Consider the following 13328-nt stretch of genomic DNA (forward strand, 5'->3'; position numbering starts at 1 on the left):
TTTTTTTTTATTCTGGCATTTATTTACCTTCTATGGCTGTCACTGGAGCTGGGAGCCGGCTTTCTCTCTGAGGCTCGGCTGCTGAAAGCAGGTTTCTGGCCTTTGTTTTCTGTATTCGAAACAATGTTGCGACTCCAGCTCTGAGATCCCGGCTGACTGACAGGAGGTTTCTGGGGTTTTGTTTATCTTCTATAAATGTTACAATGTTTCCAACTGAAGCTCAGAGGCCGGCAAGGCAGGCGGGGAACGTTGGAGTCCTCCTTCACTGCAGGAAGCAAGCCTCCCTGTTCGCATCAGCTGCCTGGCTGCCGGCCGCCCATCTTGGCTACAGTTAATTTGCATATCTCCCTGATTAGCCAATGGGAAGGGTAGCGGTCGTACGCCAATTACCATGTTTCTCTTTTATTAGTGTAGATATAAATGGTATATTACTCAACAATAAAAATCACATTATATATGATTTTGTTTATATGGAATTTAAGAAAAAGGCAAAACTAATCTATGTTGATAAAAATCAGAACAGTATTTGCCTGTGGCTGGGGTTGAGATTGATTGGAGAAGAGCACAAGATAACTTTTTGGGTACTGGAAATATTCTGTATCTTGACTTGAGTATGGGTTTTATGAGTGTATACATTTGTCAAAAGTCATTAATAGTATGACTCTCTTCATTTTAATGTATATGAAATATGCCTTCATAAAAGAGATATAGTAAAATAAAATAATAAGATACAAAAAACAGACAAAAGCCAAATATGCAAGTGTATTCATGGCAAATAGGATCGAGGGCAGAGATTAGTGAGAGACATGGTTTGAGAACCATTAATGTTAGTTGAAGAGTTGGAAATTTTTAAAATTTCTAACTGTGCTGTCAAAGATAGATTTTAAGAAAGGAAGTGATATGATTAAAGCTATATTCTGGGGTTGTTCACCTGCTCATGTAAGAGGCTTAAGGAATGTGATGAGGCTATGGAGGAGATGTAAAAGACCTGCTGGGGACACTGGAATTTAAGATGATGGCAACAGGAATGAAAAGGAGATAATAAATCTGAAAGGTTATCATAAAGGAAAAAGTCACAAGATTTAGTAATATAATTAATACAGGGGAGGAGATTAAAGAGTAAAAAAATTAGGGTCCAGCATAGTACCTGGTACATAGCAGATATTTGATAAATGTTTGTTGAAAAAGTGAATAAACAAATGAAGGAAGTGATAGTCTGAGAAATTCTGATAAGTTTGGTACATTGATGGAAATAGGATATAAGGAGAAGTTAGCTAGAAAAAAATGAGTGGGTGGGATTTTATTGTACATGTTTTAATAATAATAAGAGAGGGATATGCTAATTAGCCCAGACATGCTAATTAGTCACAACCAGTATGCAAATTGACCACCACTCCAACACAATAATAAGAGAGGGATATGCTAATTAGCCCTGATATGCTAATTATGCACAACCAGTATGCAAATTGACCATCACTCCAACACACAAGATGGCTGCCCCCAAGTGGCCTCAAGATGGCCGGCAGGGAAGGGCAGTTAGGGGGGACTAGGTCTGCAGGGGAGGGCAGTTAGGGGTGACTGGGCCGGCAGGGGAGGGCAGTTAGGGGTGGCCAGGCCAGCAGGAGAGGGCAGTTAGGGGTGACCGGGCCTACAGGGGATGGAAGTTAGGGGTGACCGGGCTGGCAGGGGAGGGTCGTTGGGGGCGACTGGGCTTGCAGGGGAGGGAAGTTAGGGGTGACCAGGCCTGCAGGGGAGGGCAGTTGGAGGGGGACCAGGCCTGCAGGGGAGGGCAGTTGGGGGCAACCAAGCTGGCAGGGGAGGGCCATTGGGGGTGATTGGGCTGGCAGGGGAACAGTTAGGCGTCGATCAGGCTGGCAGGGGAGTGGTTAGGGGGTGATCAGACTGGCAGGCAGAAGCAGTTAGGGGCAATCAGGTAGGCAGGCAGGTGAGTGGTTGGGGGCCAGCAGTCCTGAATTGTGAGAGGGGTGTCTGACTGCCCATTTGGGATTGGGCCTAAACGGGCAGTCGGAAATCCCTTGAGGGGTTCCAGATTGGAGGGAGTGCAGGCTGGGCTGAGGGACACCCTCCCCCCCCCGAGTGCACAAATTTCATGCACCAGGCCTCTAGCGTTTTTAATAAATGTGTAGCTGATTGTAGAGATGAAAAGTCAGAGTATACAATTGAAGCCATTGGTTTGAACATCTGGAAAGAGATTATGGTTGGATATAGAGATTTTAGGATGGTGAATGTGAGAACATAGTTGGATTTTGTAAACAGAAGATATCATCTAGGGGCATTTATAGAAAGAAGAAAGATGAGAGCAGGTGCTTGACCAGGTAGAATGGAGCCGAAAGAGTATTGTGGAAACAGAGGCCAGAAAGCAGATTGAGCAAGAATTGTTAGGGAGGTAAGAGGGGGACATTGTCAAGAAAGGCAAGGGAGACAAACAGATTGGTGGTCTGGTCTCACACACCGATAAGAAAACATAGAACACACAATTAACAAACATAGGAAGCACCAAATGGCCCACAAATATATGAAAAGTGTTTTACCTCACTATTAACTTAAAAAGTATAATGAGGTACCATTTTTATCTCCTATAGCCCAGCCATGTAAGAATGAAGGGGCAAATGCATGCTAGGTTTTCTACAGGGTGGCCACTGGCTTTGCCTATTGCAACAAAAAGTCGAGGTGCTACAGCCTTTTTATTGACCTACAAGTCATTCTTGACTCCTCCCTGTCTACTCACCTTCCACACATTCAATTCCATCAACATGCCCTATGGACTCTTCTCCTAAAAACCTTCCAAATCCATCTATTTCTCTAGATCTCCAATGCCACCCCCTTGGTCCAAGCTACCATCATCTAGCTTTCATCCTGGGAACTATTCTTCCTTCTGCTTTCAGATTCCTGCAATCTGCCCATTCTCCACATTGCAACCAGAGAGAGCTGATCTTTTATTTATGTAAATTATAGGATGTCATTTTTTCTGCTCAAAGCTCTGCAAGATCTTTTCATTGGACATAGAAGAAATTCCAGACTTCAAGGTGTTACATTATCTGGCTCCTGCCTTCTTTTCTTTTCTTTTCTTTTCTTTTCTTTTCTCCTCTTTTCTTCTCTTTTCTTCTCTTCTCTCTTCTCTCTTCTCTCTTCTCTTCTCTTCTCTTCTCTTCTCTTCTCTTCTCTTCTCTTCTCTTCTCTTCTCTTCTCTTCTTTCCTTTCCTTTTCTTTTCTTTTTTCTTCTTGCTGACTGCTGGCTGGTTCTAACTTAAAGGCTAGTAGTCTTAACTATCATTATGGGGTAGAGGAAGCTATAGTTTTCCTTACTACTTGCAGATCAGTTTTCTCAGGTTTATAGTATGGCAAACTGTTCTGGTCAATTGTCACCAGATGAACCCAAAAAGTCAAAATTTTGTTTTGAATTCCAAAAGTTTTGTATTCTTTGATCTATTGCCTCTTACTCATGCAGATGCCAGCTTGAGAAGTTTCCTTACCCAATGACTCTGCTTTCAGAGAAGCCACTCTTTTGCCAATTTTGAAATTTAGAACAAGCCCTAATTCTAGGTCTCTGCCTTGTGTTCATGGAACACCTCGAGCTAAATTTATATTTTCATGACTTTTCTTCCTTTTCTGGACTCTTTCTCATCTCCAGATTGTTAGTGGTTTTCACTGTTCTCATTTGAGTAGCCACATGATTATGGGAACCTACAAACTGGGAAGAAAACTAGTTATTGAGATGGGGCAAGTGGAGTTCGGAACAACCTATTAACTGCTGGGTGCGGCCCACACCAAGCTGGCAAGCTCAAACTCATAGCGCTTCTCCCTGAATTTACCCTGGGGAAGAGGCTTAGCTAGCAGTTCTTTAAAGAGCTCAGGATCTGGTGCCAGGTGTTTTCCTTGTAAAACAGCTGACCAACTTCACTCAGTGAAGTCAGAGGCTTGGTTTGCCTCCCACAAGGAAAAACTGGTGACCCATTTTAGTGGCTACTGCAGGAAACTTTCCTTGAAAACTAAAGTGGTTTGGGGGTACAAGGAAAGTATTATTGAGATTTGGAGAACGTTTTTATTAGCTCTCTCTATATATCAAATTTACTATTGTTATCATTTTTATGTATACAATGCAGTGGCATTAAGTGCATCCATGATGTTGTGACACCATCACCACTATCTAATTCAAGAATGCTCTCATCCACCTAAAAGAAACCCTACACCCATTAGGAGTCACCAATCCCCCATCCCCACAGCCCCTGGAAGAAAGCCCTGCTTTCTGTCTCCATGGACTTATCTACATTTAAAATAAATAGAGTCATGTACTATGTGACATTTTGTGTCTGGCTTCTTTCACTTAGCATGTTTTCAAGCTTCATCTGTGTTGTAGCACCTGTCAGTACCACACTGCTTTTTTACGGCTGAATGATATTCCAATATATGGTACATGCCACATTTTATTTACCCATTCTTTTTTTGGTGGACATTTATGTAGTTTCCAGCTTTAGGCTATTGTGAATAATGTTGCTATAATATTTGTGTACTTGTTTTTATTTCTCAAGGGGCATTTACCTATGAGTAGAACGATGGTAATTCTGAATCGTAAGGTGATTCAATGTTAAACTTGGTAATTCTATGAGGAACCACCAAAACATCTTCCACGGTAGTTGGACAATTTTACATTTCCATAAGTAATGTAATATATAAAAGTTGTAGTTTTTGAGTTTCAGAGAATTTTGTGATTTTAAAGGTGTCTGTGCCTAATAGTGAATCTTTCAATGACTTTTGGATAGTAGCAAAAGAAAACAGATTCATTTTCAAAATTAGATGGATTTATCTTCTCCTCTTTGATTAAATTCTCCCTCCACCCCCAGGATGAGAACGAACTAAGATGGCTAATTTTGAGTCAAACCTCAGGAAGTTCTGAAAGTGCTTGTCAGGTTACATGCATGCAAAAAGATTGAGTGCATGTGTAGTGTTTTGAAATAGTCACAACTTAGCTGTACAGAAATGTAACTTTACATTTTCAATCACTGAGCTTGACTTAGCTCTCTTGCCATCATTTCTCTTAATCTTGCCACTGAAAAGTAGTATAGTCTCTTCTGATTTAAATAGTACAAGTAATTAAAACTTGTTAATTCAACTGAGGATTTAAACTCATTAATTCAAAGGTCATACTGCCTTTTTGGGCTGTTCTGGGCTTGGCTCTCTTCAGTGATTATCTCCATCCTAGGAAGTTATAAACATCATTCCCCACAACCTCTGCTTATTTTTTTGGTTTAAATCTTGTCCTTGAACTGCACTAGCCAGGCCTCTGGGAATATGTCAGAATTTTCTAGTGATATTACTTTACTAGTGCCCTGTGGTAATAAGATGAGAATCCTTGAAACTTCTTTCTCAAATCCTAAATCTCCTCCAGTCCCCCAGACCACTCAGAATTTATATCACTTAGGTCTGGAGCCTGAGGGTGATATGTTCTAAATCCAGTGGATCTTAGGGTATTGGCCCATCATACCATAGTATTTTTTTTTTTTATAAAGTGGATTCATTGATCTGAGGCAATGTTATGTGAGAATCCCATTTGGGTGATTTGAACTCTGTAAGTCCTCAAATAATGGTGTTATGTGAGGCTCTGTGTATAAGAAATTATATACAGAATATGTCTTAGCTAGTCAAAATAAATCTTTGTCCCTTCCAGGATAGAAGGGATCTAATGAAGGCAACTTATACTGCTAAGTGGACTGTTGATGTCCTTGCGGGGCATTCCTGTATTAGGGAATCAACGTTTGTCAGTATTACTGGCAGGCTGAACCGTCACCAGCAGCCTGGGTGAGTAGAAAGTCATTATTGTGGGCCCATGCACAGCCTCTTCCCCTGCCTCCATGCTTCTACGTTGACAAGTCCATTGTTCCAGCATTGGGATAGCTGATGACTGATGAGCTCACTGATGTTGGCTGGCCGAGTCATTCTCTCCGCTTTGTTGTTTAATGCCTCTTCCTTGGAGGATAGTCTATGATAGTAGTAACAATACAAGGCAAATGCAAAAGTCTTTCTTCAAAACCAAAGGTCTATTCACGTGCTTTTACTAGACCTTCTTGTCCCCAATAGGGTTATGAGATAGCCCATTCATGGACCGAGCTTGACTCTTTTTCTCTTTATCAGCTTGCCATTGGAAGAAGCACTAATGGGATCATGATGGGTGACATGGGTCCACCTTGTGTCTCACATCCGTTCCTCTGGCCATGCCTTGGCTTTGATCCTAATATTTCACTTCCAGTTATAATCTACTGTTTCTGGGCATGTCCAATTTGGTGTGCCTGGTGGAGCCCTGCTTCTGTTTGAAACTTTTATGTACGTGGTCACCTTGTGTTTCATGGTCAGGCACTTAGTCTTCCTCAGGAGCAAGTAGCACATGTAAGCAGTTTTTGACAAGGTATATAATTTTATGCTGTGGATGGCATGACCTTGTTTCAGAACTCTAAAGGTGATTCTTCTATTGCGGTTTGCCTTAAACTCCATTCTACACAATTTCTTACCTTTGATACACTTAATAACTTGTTAGGTTCTGCTGAGTTAAATGGCCCAAATGGCAAGATCCCTTGCACCCTGGCCATTTCCTGTTCTGGCCCTCACTCAAAGTTGACAGTCTTTCCTGTCACCTGATTTGTGGGCCAGAGGAGTATTCGGATATAGCCAGTTTCCAGAAATGGGACATGCATTTGGTTGACAGCCATAGTTGTCAGCCGGTGGCAGAACTCAGCATCTGAGGGCAAAATCCCTTCAGTCTCCAAAAGAGATTCTGTCAGCACAGAACAGAGTCTGCTGCAGCTCAAAGCAGTGAGGCTGACAACTGACTTATCAATAGCCAAACAGAAGCCAGAGACAGTGGGATAATACCAGAAATATGCTGAGAAAGTAATTGCCAAACTGTCCTATATCCATCCAACACACTTCATGAATAAATATGAAATAGAAACATTTTCAGGCAAAAAACAGAAAAATAAAATTTGCCCCCAGCTGTTGCTCACTAAGTAAATTAATTTTAAGAGGATATATTTTGGGCAAAAATAAAAGGTTTTGAGATAAATGCAAGCAGAAATGAAGAACAAATAATGTGGCTAGTATGCATGTAAATATAGATGAACATTGGCAATATAAAATGGCAATAATAATGCCTTTTGGATTTTATTTTAAAATTTCTGGAAATATTGCTAATATATGAATTATATGTAACCTTTAATAATTTGTCACCTCTTAGAGAAGCCAAAGTAAAGAGTAACATGGCATAACTTTGGGTAAAACTATGCTTTAGACACAGTGCTTTCTCTTTAAGAAAATAAAATTACATGGACATACAAACAAAAACTACCAAATGGCATGAAAATAAACTACTTTAAATAGAGGCCATTGCATCGAATTTCACATCCCAACATGTAGTTTTTGTGATGGTTATTTAATAACAGATTCTAAAAATAATAAATAAGACACCGTGGTTAAATTGCTCTTTTTCTGCCCTACCCCTCTCCTCTCGGAGATAAGTCTCAACTACTTGCCTAGTACCTATTGATTAAAAACCATTTGGAAATTACTCCATCTGTCAATGAAATGCAAACACCTCTGGAGTGAAACTAAGCAGCTGTTTAAAAGTTCCGAGCTTCACTAGAAAAAGAAATCCTTTTCCTTAACACTGGCTCTGTTTACATTATCCCAAAACAATGACTCATTCAAGAAAAAATCCAGTATTTCCAGGCTGTGTAAACACAACCATTATTTATAGGGAGATTTATAAGAAGACCCAAGACTAACAGCTTCCCAGTTGAGGAACTAGCACTAAAGTTAGTAGAATTAGGTGTGTGTGTGTGTGTGCGTGTGTGTGTGTGTTTGGTAAATTCAGAACTATTTGTATTTGTGGGTCACACTTAAAATTCATAATAGCTCTGGCTCCTTTTATTACACAAAATTAACTAACAATCTTGGAATAAATAAAATTATTAGAAGTAGCAGTATGGTTTATAATTTTAAACAGCCTATTTATATCATACAGAAATTAGCAAATGTTCTCCATTTAAGCAAAGACATACTTATGTCATTTTTAAGTCATTTTCTCATTAACTAAAGAGAAAATTGAGAAGTGTGTAGGCTCTGGATTCTGATGGCTGGGGTTTGAATACCAGCTCCGGCAATGGCTGCCTATGTGGTATTGGGCAAGGTACTTCCCCCTAAGCTTCACTTTTTACACCTGTCAAATGCAAAAATAATATGCCTCACAGACTCTTGGGGCGAGGGGTGGGGACAGCCTAGAAGGGGTTAATGGGGAAAAAAGGGGACACATATAATACTTTAAGCAATAACAATTAATTAAAAATAATATGCCTCACAGAATAACTTGAGCATAAAAAACTTAAAATTTGTAAAAATAAAATTGTAAGAATTTTTAAAACTGTAAATTATTTGTTGTAATGCTTGTCACACAGCACTTAATACAAGTTACCTATTATTTTAAATCATAAAACATTTTTCTGGATTTAACATGGGTAATTCTTAATTAATATTCAGCTCTTGTACCTTTTGGCAATGATTGTTCACATAGATTTTCTAGAAATGAAAACTGCTGCCAGTCACGAAGTTTCATTCAAATAACTACTAAGTAATTCAATAGTCAAATATTTTTAATTACTCGGGACTATACTTTACCATTTATGTACACCTGCAGGAAGCCCGGGAGGCCAAGCTGTTAAAATCAGCCACTTCACAGTAGCTATCAGTTAGGGCCCTGGCAGGAAATAGATGACACATTCAAATCAGGTATGGAGAAGAGTTTCATAAAGGACTATTTACAAGGTTGTAGGTGGGGATTAGGGGAAAAATATGAAAATGAAGCAGCCAGAGTAAATGTGGTAGAATTGTTATAATTTCCAAGCCTGAATGGGCAGGGGGAGGGTGGCTTCAGAAACCTGGCGTAGACAGCTGTGCAGAGAGAACCTCCTGCCCGGGGCTGAGACCTTTGGTATGGAGACATAGATAAGGCTGAGATCTGCCCAGGGAAGTGCTGGGGGATAAATATCTCAACCGCACTCTCTTCTTGCTCTTTCAATCGCCTCCTAGTTCTGCTAATTGACCAGACTTTAGCCGAGAAGCCTGAGGTCAAGGGAGCCTACAGGCCAAGTCCATGAAGGTCAGTCTTTCAGACACAGGACACCGAAGAGCGTATTTGAAAGAGCAAACAAAGGCAGCCAGCATCATAGTTATGGAGGGTTTCCCATGGCCAGTGAGGGAACTGTTAAAATCAATTTTGAATACATTGCAAGCCCAGACCATCTCTGCTCAACTAGATGGTACATGACTCTGGAACCACTACGCATATTTTCAGCAGTTGGAATGCATGCAAAGTGGCTCCATGAGGAAAATCCTGGCTTGTCTGCAGGTTGTTTCTTTGTGGAGGCAAGGTCAACCTTCACCAGGCAAAAATACTATTAGGTTTTGTGAACTTCAGACCATTAAGTGTCCAAATTAGAGGAGCAATTTGATCCAAATGCAGGTATTCCTCGTCTAGATGGGAAGAGCCTGATTATAAGCCTCAATGAGAAAATCAATGGGTGTTATGATGATCACAATATGGGATGACACAGTTTGCTTAATTGTTGGATGAGTTTTATGGAAGATGCCATGTTTCATGTTGTCCAGACCCTGTAGAGCCTTGAGGTGCCCTGCAGCCCAGCCATTGTTTGAGATCAAACTTTTGAGACACCTTGGACTAGAGCTAACCAGCTAAGATGCTCCTGACTTCAGGAACTGTATGAAGTATTACATGTTTATGGTTAGTCAGCAATGAAGAACTCCTATGATGACATATAAGACATTTTGTAAGAGGCCAAGGGCATTCACTAAAGACTGATCAAGGGGTAGTCTAAACAGACTGAAGGGTAGCAGACTTGGCTGGGAAAAGCAGATTTCGCTATAATGGATACATAGTGGGAGGCATAACTGCTATATGTTCAAGTAAAATATGGCTACTAACAGAGAGAGGTAAAGGAACAGTCATTTTCTGAGCATTTACCCTGTACATTATTTAGTCTTTGCAAACATTCTGTGGTTCTTTGTTATACATGGTTATCTTTATTTCACAAGGAAAGACACTCAGGGTCAGCAGTAGAAACACCTGCTTAAGTCACACACAGAGTACATGAGAGAGCTCTGATTAGGACCCAAGCCAAAGTTCTTGCCTCCAAAGTTCACTTTTTTTCTGTGCTTCTCTGTGTCGAAGTAAAGAAAAGAAATACTGAACAAGGAGTCAGACTGGGAGACGAAGTAAGATAAACAAAACTGTCAGGGGGGAAATTCTTCAGTCTTTTGGAAGAAGGGGGAGAAAAACTGTCTGTGGCAAAAACAAAATAAAACCTGGTAAAAACATGTGGCTCATTAAGAGGAGGAAGCAAAGATGGCCTTACTAGAGAACAGGGTATATTTGGGGCGATAATAGAGCTCAGAGCGAGAGAAGTCCCATCTGTAGTCATCTCTTCAAGGCCAGACCTAAATACAGAGGATGGGTGTCTCTACTCTTTTGCAGGTTGACTCTCCTAACCCACGCCTGAGAGATACACCCGGGAGAAGCACAGCACCTGCCGTAACACGCAAACGCATGAGCAGCACAGTGCTCCCTGGCTCCAGGCAGACGGGGGGACAGCAGGTCTTGGAAATTCCTCCAGCAGGAAAGCGGAAGTATAAAGGAGCATTTTGCCAAGAAGGTGCCACATGGTGCCATCGTTTTCTGTTTCTGAGTGTTTGGTGATATTGTCCAGCTGGCAGAAAAGCCATGCTGAATAAAAGTTTGGGGAGGAAATATTCTTGTCTATGGGGAGGGGGTGGTGAAAGAAGATGTAGGAGATAGATTAGGGGACTGTAAGTCTGAGGGGATATGTTTAAATGATATTGTGGGTGAAGAGGTTAAACAGGAATGTCTTAGAGCTAATTCTATCAGAACAGAGGTGGGCTATTACATCGGAAGGGTTGTGACTCCACATCTCAGTGGGCAACTGAGGCCTGGTCCCACTGTGGCTCTGAGGGGTCATGTAGAATCCACTTCTTGTCATCGGGAGGGGCATTTACCCATGGCCTCCAATTGTGCATTGACCAAGGTTACTCCATAGAAAACCAATCATCCAGATTTCTGTGATGTTAGAACTGATTGAGTTTCTATAGGCATGTGATGTCAGGTGCCAGAGAGTCTGAGGCAGAAAGCAGGAGAACTGGGTGCAGCTGAGGCAGAGTTAGACCTGCCCGAGGTTGACTGTGACAGCCATGGAGAAAGTAAAAGATTTTGAGGTGCATCTCAAGAAATACTTAATACAAATATCATCTTAAAATTTGTTTAATCAAAGATAAATTTTTGAAAATAATAGCTCTAATTCAAAAAACATAATCCTGCTTGCGTAGAACAGAGGTTCAGGACATACAAAATACTGAGCAGAACGTGAAAGAAAAAAATTTTTTATTGAATTTGTTGGGGTGACATTGGTTAATAAAATTATACAGGTTTCAAATATATAATTCTATAACATATCACCTGTAGTAGCATATTGTATTGTGTGTTTACCACCCCATGTCAAATATTCTTCCATGATCATTTATCCCTCCTTTGCCTTCTTCTACCTTCCCTCTGGCAATCACCATACTGTTGTCTGTGCCCATGAGTCTGAAACAAGACATTTTAATTTAATACTCCCTGGCTCCAGGCAGACGGGGGGACAGCAGGTCTTGGAAATTCCTCCAGCAGGAAAGCGGAAGTATAAAGGAGCATTTTGCCAAGAAGGTGCCACATGGTGCCATCATTTTCTATTTCTGAGTGTTTGGTGATATTGTCCAGCTGACAGAAAAGCCATGCTGAGTAAAAGTTTGGGGAGGAAATATTCTTGTTTATGGGGAGGGGGTGGTGAAAGAAGATGTAGGAGATAGTACCAGGCAAAAATACTATTAGGTTTTGTGAACTTCAAATCATTAAGTGCCCAAATTAGAGGAACAATTTGATCCAAATACAGGTATTCCTCGTCTAGATGGGAAGAGCCTGATTATAAGCCTCAATGAGAAAATCAATGGGTGTTATGATGATCACAATATGGGATGACACAGTTTGCTTAATTGTTGGATGAGTTTTATGGAAGATGCCATGTTTCATGTTGTCCAGACCCTGTAGAGCCTTGAGGTGCCCTGCAGCCCAGCCATTGTTTGAGATCAAACTTTTGAGACACCTTGGACCAGAGCTAACCAGCTAAGATGCTCCTGACTTCAGGAACTGTATGAAGTATTACAAGTTTATGGTTAGTCAGCAATGAAGAACTCCTATGATGACATATAAAACATTTTGTAAGAGGCCAGTAAAAGATTTTGAGGTGCATCTCAAGAAATACTTAATACAAATATCATCTTAAAATTTGTTTAATCAAAGATAAATTTTTGAAAATAATAGCTCTAATTCAAAAAACACAATCCTGCTTGCGTAGAACAGAGGAGAGGTTCAGGACATACAAAATACTGAGCAGAACATGAAAGAAAAAATTTTTTTATTGAATTTGTTGGGGTGACATTGGTTAATAAAATTATACAGGTTTCAAATATATAATTCTATAACATATCACCTGTAGTAGCATATTGTATTGTGTGTTTACCACCCCATGTCAAATATTCTTCCATGATCATTTATCCCTCCTTTGCCTTCTTCTACCTTCCCTCTGGCAATCACCATACTGTTGTCTGTGCCCATGAGTCTGAAACAAGACATTTTAATTTAATAAGTTCTTCATTATTATCACAGATTTACTAATTCCTGTTCAGGAGCAAAAGTGGAAAGGACTCTGGATTTCCCATTAATTATTTGTCATTTGTTTTATGTTAGTATATTTAAATGAATTGTTTAAATATTCTTATATGGTTCTGACTAGAGGCCCGATGCACGAAATTCATGCAAGGGGCTTGGCCCTCATGGCCCTGGCTGCCTTGTGGCCTTGGCTGCCTCGCAGCCCCTGGGCCCTGCCCACTGGTCATCCGGAAGGTCGTTCTACTGGCCAGTCTAATGGGCATATTAGCTCTTTGTTATATAGGATTCCATTGAATGGGTTCAGTAATTTTTGTCAAATTTTGTTGGGGTTCTTTTAAAGTCTTAAGTCTCTCTTCATTCTGTTTGTGTTTCAAGTTATAACAACCATTGGGACAGGTTTCTACAAAAGGATTAGTGACCTGCACTTACATTAAAACATATCCGCCGTAACCGGTTTCGCTCAGTGGATAGAGCGTCGGCCTGCAGACTGAAAGGTCCCAGGTTCGACTCCGGTCAAGGACATGTACCT

Source organism: Myotis brandtii, unplaced genomic scaffold (genome assembly GCF_000412655.1).
Source record: "Myotis brandtii unplaced genomic scaffold, ASM41265v1 scaffold504, whole genome shotgun sequence".
Classification (NCBI taxonomy): Eukaryota; Metazoa; Chordata; class Mammalia; order Chiroptera; family Vespertilionidae; genus Myotis; species Myotis brandtii.